At 43.2% G+C, this 10080-nt stretch overlaps 1 non-coding gene across 1 annotated transcript; it reads left to right on the forward strand.

Moving 5' to 3' along the window:
* Positions 1-326: 326 nt before the first annotated feature.
* TRNAQ-UUG (transfer RNA glutamine (anticodon UUG)) lies at positions 327-398 on the forward strand. Its single transcript has one exon. It is a non-coding gene; the product is annotated as a tRNA-Gln (tRNA).
* The last annotated feature ends 9682 nt before the right edge of the window (positions 399-10080 follow it).

Consider the following 10080-nt stretch of genomic DNA (forward strand, 5'->3'; position numbering starts at 1 on the left):
AAATGAAATGATAGAAGTCAATAAAAAGAGAGGTGCAGAGAGAAAGCAAGATGGATGAGTCCACTCACACTGGTCAATGGTTATCAAGTCCTGTCTGATAGAGGACTGCCTTGAGATTAGTTGTGGAAACTATGGATGCTACATGAGTATTCACACACCTCTATTGAGATGCTCATACAGGGTCCCTAGAAGTCAGAATCCATTGGACAGCAAGAGGTTTTTTCTTCTTCTTTTTAACTGATACGATCATCGATATGAGTCAGAATCGACTTCCCCTGGGCAGTGGACTTGGGGATTCCTACCGCCATACCGGTGCAAAGACTTGTGGTTCCATGGTGTAATGGTGAGCACTCTGGACTTTGAATCCAGCGATCTGAGTTCAAGTCTCGGTGGAACCTTAGTGTTTCCTTTAAGTGAAGGATTGAAAAAACACCTCAAATTGTGAATGAAACTTGTTACTCCCCTTTCCGCGTCCCGCCTCTGATCCTCATTAAGGAGTTAGAAAGGTTTCGGGCCTCCAAGGAAGAAGGGCGAGCTGCTGCAGATCCCTGCTCACCTCCTGCTCCCTGTGGCCTTTTCCGCCTGGCGGCCCTGCACCCTTTTCCTCACGTCTCCTCTTCAGGAACTGAGGTCCCAGAAACCCTCAGAAAATACCTGAGGAAGGAGGAGAGACTGGAAAGAACAGAGAAGAGAATTGGAAAGAAAAAAGGAGGAAGTAGGGAATGGTAGGCAGAAGAACAGGGCGTTCACAGCAGGGGTTTCAGTTGCTGGATGTGGACCACCTATGCTCCTTACTCAGGAGCGCCCCCATCGCTTCCTGTTCCACTGGAGAACCCGTTCCACCGGTAAACCTCAAAGCTGCTTGCCTGGCATTTGTTCTTGCAAAGTTTCCTTTCACTGTGTGGACGCGTGAAGTGGATTAAGTTGGTTGGCAAGTGAGTGGAAGCCAAGTGAAGGGCCTTTTGGACTCCCTTGGTATTGACTAGTAGGTGGTGCACCCATGCACCCATATGCACAGCGTTTTTCCCTTTGCAGGCAGTCTGCAGGGCCTGCAGTGGAAAACTGGAATATCAAGGCATAACAATGTTTCTTTAGAGGTAAAGAGAGATCGAGACAGATAATTGGTTATATGGGTTGAAACTGGTTATCTCCGGAGAATAGGGAATGTAGAAAATGATCAGGGCACTACTGTTTTTCATTAAAAAAAAAAAAACTATTGGGCATATAATAGAGTACTTTGGTAAAAAAAATACACAAAATAAAAATAACTTCTTTGTTATGTAGAGTGTTTTTTACTTGAATTTAAATTTTGATGTACTCCTACGTACCATCACTCTAAAGATTGTGGGGTTTGTGTCACATTCTTCAGTCCTTTCACTGTAAGATTATAAAAATGTTATTGGGGCAACTTGGAAGCAAATGACCATCCATTGTTCCCCTTTTCATGAGCTGAGCAGATGGACTAATAGACTTGAAGATCCTCCCACATATAACTGTCTCTATAGCTCATGCTCTGAAGCATCAACAACTGAGAGGACTGGATGTGATTTAGCGTAAACAGTCCATTAAACTCTGCAAATCTCAGCTTCCTCATCATAACTCGCTAAGCCTTGCCTTCAGTGTTGGCTCAGATATAACTGGGCAATGTTCCATGCTAAGGAGAAGAGCAGCTCTCAGCTCTTACTCATCAAGGCAGTTCAGTCTATAGGCCATACAACTTCTCATTTTAAGGTCCTGCACATTGCCTAGTTTTCTTTGTATCTACCCTTGATCCACCTCTTTGCTTACTTGTTTGGTATGGGGTGGCCCCTCAGGTTGTACTGATAGATCCTTACCTGCTGTCTCCACAGCGGCCACAAGGAGGAGCCAGGACCTTTCCCCTTGGGACTATTGTTATCTCTTCAAACTCTTTCTCTGTCACTCCAGCTGCTCTGTTGAGAGGACTCTAGTTACATGGACATTAGACCACCTGATGTTTTCTCACAGGTCAATGATGCTCTGTTCTTTTCATTTTTAGTTCTTTTTTCCCTCTGGGTTTCATTTTAGATAATTTATGTTCTACACTGTCCAATTAACTGATAAAGTCATTTAGTGTGTTTTTCAATTCTAGAAGTTCTATTTGAGTCATAAATATATATATGTCTTTCATTTCTCTCCTCATCAAGCTTATGCTTTCCTCCATTTTTCTGAATGAATACAGTCTGTTCATAATAGCTTTTTAAATATTTTGTCTATTGAGTCTATCAACTAGGTTATTTCTGTGTCTGTTTCTGTTGACTTTTCTCATGGTTATGGATCATATCATCTGGCAGCAGGACTCCAGTATTGGCATACCCAAAAATTTTTATTAGATGCCAGACATTATGAACTTTATGTTAAGTATTTAAAAAATATTTTTGTATAATCCTTTAAATATTTTTGGACTTTGCTCTGGGATGTCTTTAAGCTGCTTGGAAACAGTTTGATTCTTTCCAGGCTGGTATTTAAGCTTTGTTTGGTGGGTTCAGAAAATCCTTAGTCTAAGGTTAATGTGCACACAGTGTTCAGGTATTACCCTTCTGAAGACTCTCCTTCATGCCACATGTGTTAGATGCTCTTTCCATTCAGGCTGGTGGGAACACACACTCTTAGGGGCTCAGTCTGAGCTCTGTCCTACACTTCCTGTGGTTCAGTTTCTCCAGAGAGCTCTTTCACATATATTTTGTCTGGTCTTGTAGTGGTTTAAGGTAGAAAAGTAAATGCCATCTCTGTTACTCCATTATGGCCCAAAGCAGAAACATGTACTCTTTTCCTATATTTCAACAATTAAGGGAGGAAAAACTTATCTTCGATGTTATTTCCTATCTCCCATACCTGATATTCAAGGTGTGGTGGCGTAGTGCTGAAGTCCGCAGTTCAAATCCACCAGGTGTTCCCTAGGAACTTTATGCAGCAGTTCTACTCTGTCCTATAGGGTCGCTACAAGTTGGAATCGACTTGATGGCAATAGGTTTGGATTTTCTTTGGTATACCTAATATGTGCCATACACTATGTTATGTGTATTATTATATCATCCCATTAATCTATACAATAACTCTACGAGACAGTTAATACGATTATTTTCATATCAGACTTGAAACATTGAAGGATTTGGGCCAAGGTCAAACAGAAGGGAAGTAGTGGTGCCAGGACTGGAAGGGAGGCCTTCCCAGAGGTAGTGCCCCTAGCCACAGACCAGATCAAAGATCTTTGTAATAACCTTGGAATATCTGATATGCCTGGAACCCAGTATCCAAGGAGTTCCTAGCCACTGTGTCGATAGACTCCTTTAGGTCAGAAACTCCTCCCTCAGGGAGCCACAGCAAACTTAGACCTTAAGCTCTGACTGAGGAAAGCCCTTAATCTCTCTGCAAAGCCATGTTTTTTCATTGGAAAGGCACAGAAAATGGACTTCCTTCTTAATTCAGGTATTTTATATTTGGGCAAGGAAATCTCTTGCTCTGGGGAGAAAAGTTCACAGCTCTTCTTCATCGAGCTGTATCACTCTGTAGGATGCACGGCTTGTAGTTCAATGTCGTGAAGAATCACTTGGCATCTTTCACGTTTTAGCCGGTTTTCTTTGACCCTGCCCTTGTCTTCTCCCGTCTCGCAGCTCCTTACCCCCCCTAGTATCTAATGGGGCCTTGCAGATCTCTCTGTGCTGTGCCCACAGTAGCCACCAGGGGGCGCCATGGCCCTTCTTCCCTTTTCTCAGTTTAGATAGTGAAGAAGGATTCCAGGTTATTTCAATTTACTAGGACACTGTGGCTCAGAAGGAGAGAGAGGTGAGCACACACCCTGGGAACTGGTGGCAAAACGCCCACACCTGCCAACAGAAGATCTAGGGTTTTCTTCTATAGTTTAATATTCAGCATTTTCAGAAAAGGAAAAATCTAAACTTATTTCTGACAGTGAGAAGATAATGTCCTTTTTATTTAAATTCCTGGAGGCCCTGGATGGTAAAAACAGTCAAACCCTCAACTAGTAGCACAAAGTTTGGTGTTTCAAATCCACTCAGAGGCATCTTGGAAGACACACCTGGCAACCTGCTTCTGAAAGACCACAGCTTTGAAAACCCTATGGAGCAGTTCTACTCTGCACACAGGGGGTCGTGATGAGTAGTAATCGACTTGACAGCAATTAGCAACAACAGCATTTACAGTCTCCAGCAGCATTGAAAGAGAGGGCAGCTTAAGGGACCTTCCTAATTTTCCAATCTCCTGATGCATGTCAGGTGCAAATCCAAGGCACACGGAGAGCTAATGCTGTCTGCCCATGAAGGAGGTAAGAGAGGCCTTGAGAAAACAGATGGGGGAAGAGGAAACTGAAGCCATCAACTCACAGGTTCTTGTCAAGCAGGCTAGCCAATTCAAGTCAGCCGGACACAAGGTTGAAAGAACAGAAAGTTTTCTTCACAGTTGCAAACTGGGAGATAGGCAGAGTCTCCTGACCTAAGGCTGCCAGCTCCCTGACCCAGGGCAGATTTGTTCCTCTTATAAGGAGTGACATACATATGTATGAACAGTGAGGGGAGGATCCTCAGTCTTTCGATGCATGCTCAGTCCACATAATTTTAGAGAATTGTTTTTTGCACAGGGCTCTAAAAATACTACACATAACCCTGAAAAAATGGCGATGGCTGGCTACTGCCACCCCGGGAAGGTCATATAGTGGATAGATTCAGAGTCAGTGCACCTGCACCTTGGTCTCCTGCCAAGAGAAGAGAAGAAACCTGGGAATCTGACGAATCATGGTCAAGTGCTGTAAAAGTTTTAACAAAAATGTAGCAAGAGTAGGCATTTCTGAAAAAAAACTATTATGGGATGGTTAATAACCCTTAATAACCCTTCCATGACTGCCTGTTTCAAAACCGGAGCCAGAAAAAAAAAGAGGCTGCTTTATGGGCCACGGATGTTGTAAAAAGGTGGGAATACTAGCATCGGTGTCAGAACCTTTCAGAATTCATGGGGGATAATGAGCAGGATCAGCCCAAAGCTGATTCCCATGAAGAGGCAGTCAGATATATCTCCACCCTCCAAACTTTTCACCAATTCTGACACCAGCCATCCCTCCCACGGCACGCTCTACTTCTCTTCTGGGGTCAATGATCTGTTCCCATGTCCACATAGAACCACACTTACAGTTTAGTGGTTTATTAAGGAAGTAACAGGGTACAATTCAGGATCAGGATGAAAAGGCTGCAATTCAGGGTCAAGATCAGGAACCATGTAGGCAAGTCTCCCTTCTTCAGTGTAGGGCATCTGTCTCAGCTCCTCTCAGCCATTCATGGATCCTCTGGGCCCCCTCAGGACAGGCTCCTCTTTGCTCTGCTCTGTATCACCATTGAGTCTGCCACTGGGCCCCTTCCAGGCCTGTCACCATGTTCAGTGTTACAGCCCTTGACCTGTGTTACAGCTCTTTTAAGAACTTCTTTACCTCTTCTCTCTCTCTCTCTGCTCCTTCTCTCTTCTTTCTTCCTTCTGCTTCTTCCTGTCCAAAAAACCCCTGGGGGGTTTACTGTATATATATATATATATACAAATTCCTGATCAGTTTCAAGACATGGCCCTCCAACCAAGGCCATGAATTGAACAATCCCCTCTTGGTAGACCACAGACACTTCATTTGCATAGTAGCCTGCAGCTACCCCATTTGCTTAGTAGCCTACAGATACTCCACTTGCATAGCCTATAGTCACTGCATTTGCATGGTATATTGACCAATCCAGCAAGGTGCATACTAATTACAGGACAGACTGCAAGCAGCTTAGGGCCAGACAAAAAGTATCAAACATCAAGTTGTTTACAGCTTACTCAGGAAATGTCAATCAGCCTGAAAAAAAGTAACAAACCCTTTGGGGATAGAAAACTAGGGCAAACGTCATGCCTCAGGCTTTAGGGGGAAAAAAATCTCTCAAGCTGTTTTACCAAAGAACCAAGGCAAAAGGTTACTTAAAGGATCTCAAGTCACCACAGGTGTGTTGGGGTGGTATCTGGGGAAGCTGCATGACAATAGATGTAGGACTTGGGAGCAAGACATCAAGCAGGACAGCTGTCACCCAAGGAGAGAAGTCCAAGGAAAGTTTAGATGTGGAAAGGGCATCTGATGAAGTGTTGCCACCAGGCTTATGATACCAATGCTATTTCTCATCTCTACAAAGAAGGCATCAAAGTGGGCTTGATGTGCTTGTTATGCATGTTGGGCATGAGTATGGAATTAGATACATACTTATTCATGTTAAAATACTCATCACTCATCGTTGTACCACCTAAAATTATCTCAAGTACTACCAGTGCTACCCATACCACATACAGGGAAACTGGCTATTGAAAAGTAAAAAAGGAGCCCACCTGGGGGTAAAAACTTATTTGTTGTGATGGAATCTCCTAATGCAATCTCTCAGGCCAAGGGCACAAAAAACACACTAAGTCCCAAGGAAACACAGCCAATCATAGTTCTTCAGAGAATTATTAGAGAGCCTGAGAAATCTGAGGAATCTCTAGAAACTATGGCAGACACCCTCTTATTTACAGACAGAGAACATGGTTCTGAGTTGAGGTCCAACTCTACCCCAAGACATGTGTCATGAGTGACATAGATGGAGCAGGTTCTTGGTCCCCCAGAGTCTGGGAAGATGTAGCTCAGAGGCGCATGAATACACTCAGGACAAGGCCACAACATGATAGCCTACTGGTGGGACATGTGAATGAGGCCCAGGGCTATATATTTCCAGAGTGATTCTACCAGAGAGTCCATTGTTATACTCTCAGGTCAATAAGGAATTCCAGGTCTTTATCCTTTTACTGCGTTTGGTGTTCCAATCTCCAAATCCTGGCATTTTTCCTACCTTACACCTCTTTCGTTAGGTTTTTAAGCTGATTTTGGTATGTGGAATTCTCATGCATAAAGGGAGTGCAGCTAATTTACTTCTACTTCGATTGAATTCAACTGATGTCTTCACAGGCTGGTTGGGATCCACATTCTCTTCTTTTCTTTCTTTCTGTATCTTTTTGCCTGACTGTAGGCTGAAACCCTGGTGGCGTAACGGTTAAGTGATACAGCTGCTAACCAGAAGGTCGGCAGTTTGAATCTCCCAGGAGCTCTTTGGAAACTCTAGGGAGCAGTTCTACCCTGTCCTATAGGGTCACTATGAACTGGAATCGACTCGATGGCGATGGGGTTTTTTGGGTAGGCTGCAACTCCACAGCAATATCAATATCAGTTTCTCTGTGGAAAAGAATAGCTAAGCAATGTAGAAATGGGCATAAATTGCAGGACTTTAATGGAATAGAAGTCTCACAAGGAAAAAAATACTTTGACTGTCCCGAAACTGACCACCAATCTCTGAGTGTCTTCATGTGACTTGGGGGTGTGGAATTTAATTCAACAGGAGCTGGAGTTATTGAAGCGGGAAATCTTGTGAAGAATGAATCTCTTCCTGCTACTGAGGACTGTGGGTCCCAGGTAGATTAAAAAAATAGAAGCCCCAAAGTCATTGACTAAGTCTGGATTGAAATAATGGATAAAGTCAGAGACCACACGTCTCAATTAGTAGTTAATGAGGACTTTGGAAGAGAGTGAAAGCTGTATGCGGAGGTATTATCCACCTGTCATTTCCCATAGGCTCTGGTTCTCTGGATAGTCGTGTTGTGTGGCGGCTTCTCTACTCCCTGAGGGTGTTTGAACTCTTATTGGCACCTGGCCTTGGACCCTATACAGGGCCAACTTCATGGGCATGTGACCTGTACACTCACAGATGGCCCTACGCTCAAAATTCTCACACTCGATTTAATGTTCTGCTGTCATCGTCTTGGAATTATTTATGATTTTAACTTTGAATATATGTTTTGTAAGTGAAATTCAATGGGAAAAGGAAGCGTGCATGCAAGAAGAGGAAATGTGCACAACACATATGTCCGCTGCAGTTCCTTGCTGGTTCGTTACATACCACATTCTTGATAACCCCAGGAGCGCAGAATTAAAGAAAACTGAAAATGCATGGAGGTTCACCAAGAATCAAAGTGAGCACAAGATGTCAAGCACAAGAGAAAGTAAAGTCAAAGCATAACAGATTCAGATGGTTAAAAAAATTCTTTTTTGGATTTAGATACTTTATTACTTACAGAAGCAATAAAAGGAAAAATTGTCAAAGGTGCCAACCCCTCATGGCTGTCTCATCAGACAACACTAAAAGAGGGCCAGATGAGTGCAACATAATTATTAGGACACTGTTGCAGAGGAGGCAATGCCTTGCTTCAGCTAAGCTGTTTTATATCCTGTGGCAGTGTCCTAAGGAGAGCTAGGTGAAAAATTCCACACCTCACTAGAAACAGGGAGGTAGATGTAAAAACTGTCTAGTGGCAGCCCCCCACAAGAAAGAGAGGCAGATGTGAAAGTGTCAAACTCCTCACAAGACCATCTATCTTATATTCCTGGGCATAGGGCAGGGTATTCCACCAAGACATGGGTTCTGACCTGCATGACCTATGCAGATATGTAGGAGATGGCCCGAACACCATGGCAAAGTCATTTCCCTGCAAAAGGTATATCTAAAACTGACGGGAGGTGAGGCCAGGATGGTGGAGTAGTCAGATGCTTCTGGTGGTCCCTCTTACAACAAAGACCCAAAAAAACAAGTGAGTCAATAATATATATGACAAGCAAAGAGCCCTGAACATCAAAGGCAAAGTTAAGAAATCAGACTGAGCAGCATGGAGAAAGAGTGACAGTCCAGAAGAAGCGAGGAGTTACCGGACCTGACTTGGTAGACACCAGCACCCCTCAACCCTGATCCCCTGGTAGGACCACGGCGGGGTTGGTGGTAACATCTGAGATACGTTTTCCACAGTGAGAGAGAGAGAGCACAACCGGCATTGTCTACTCACGTCTCCAAAATCAGGGAAGAACAGCGCTTTCAGCAAAAGATAAGCGCTTGTGTCTAATTTACCCTGTGGATCAAATAGCACAACTTGGAGGTGGGGCCAAGATGGCGCAGAGTATTCAGACCCTTCCGGTGATCCCTCTTACAACAAAGACCTGAAAAAACAAGTGAACACTTATGTTTATGACAAGCTAGCAGCCCTGAACATCAAAGTCAAAGAAATCAGACTGAGTGGCAGGGGGAGGGAGATATGATTCAGACGCGGAGAGGAGTTGCCGGACCTGAATTGCCTGGAAGCCTCAGGTACCATTCCTGGAAGTGACTGTGGCGGGCTGGTGGTAGCATTCAGCTACAGCTTCCCCAGGGAGAAACAGCCCACCACAAAGCCTACTCACACCTCCAGAACCAGAGAAGAATGGTGCTTTCAGCAAAAGCTAAGTACTAAAGAAATAAAGGGCATCTTTTTTTTTTTTTAGATTGGTAAGGAAGAACTAAAAGTATCTCTGTTTGTAGATGACATGATCGTATACACAGAAAACCCTAAAGAATCCTCAACAAAACTACTGAAACTAATAGTTCAGCAGAGTATCAGAATACTAGATAAACATACACAAATCAGTTGGATTCCTCTATACCAACAGAAAGAACATCAAAGAGGAAATCACCAAACCAATACCATTTACATTGGCCCCAAGAAAATAAAATACTTAAGAATAAATCTTACCAGAGATGTAGAAGACCTATACAAGGAAAACTACAAGACACTACTGCAAGAAACCAAAAGACACCTATAGAATTGGAAAAAAATACCTTGCTCATGGATAGGAAGACTTAACATTGTAAAAATATCCATTCTACCAAAGCAATGTATAGATACAATATTTCCAATTCAAATTCCAAAGACATTTTTTAATGAGATGGAGAAACAAATCACCAACTTCATATGGAAGAGAAAGACGCCCTGGATAAGTTGCTGAAAAAGAAGAACAAAGTGGGAGGCCTCATTCTACCCAATTTCAGAACCTATTATACGGCCACAGTAGTTAAAACAGACTGCTACTAGTACAACAACAGATACATAGAACAATGGAACAGAATTGAGAATCGAGACATAATTCCATCTACCTATGAGCAGCTGATGTTTGACAAAGGTCCAAAGTCAGTTAAATGTGGAAAAGAC

This window comes from Elephas maximus, chromosome 3 (genome assembly GCF_024166365.1).
Source record: "Elephas maximus indicus isolate mEleMax1 chromosome 3, mEleMax1 primary haplotype, whole genome shotgun sequence".
NCBI lineage: Eukaryota > Metazoa > Chordata > Mammalia > Proboscidea > Elephantidae > Elephas > Elephas maximus.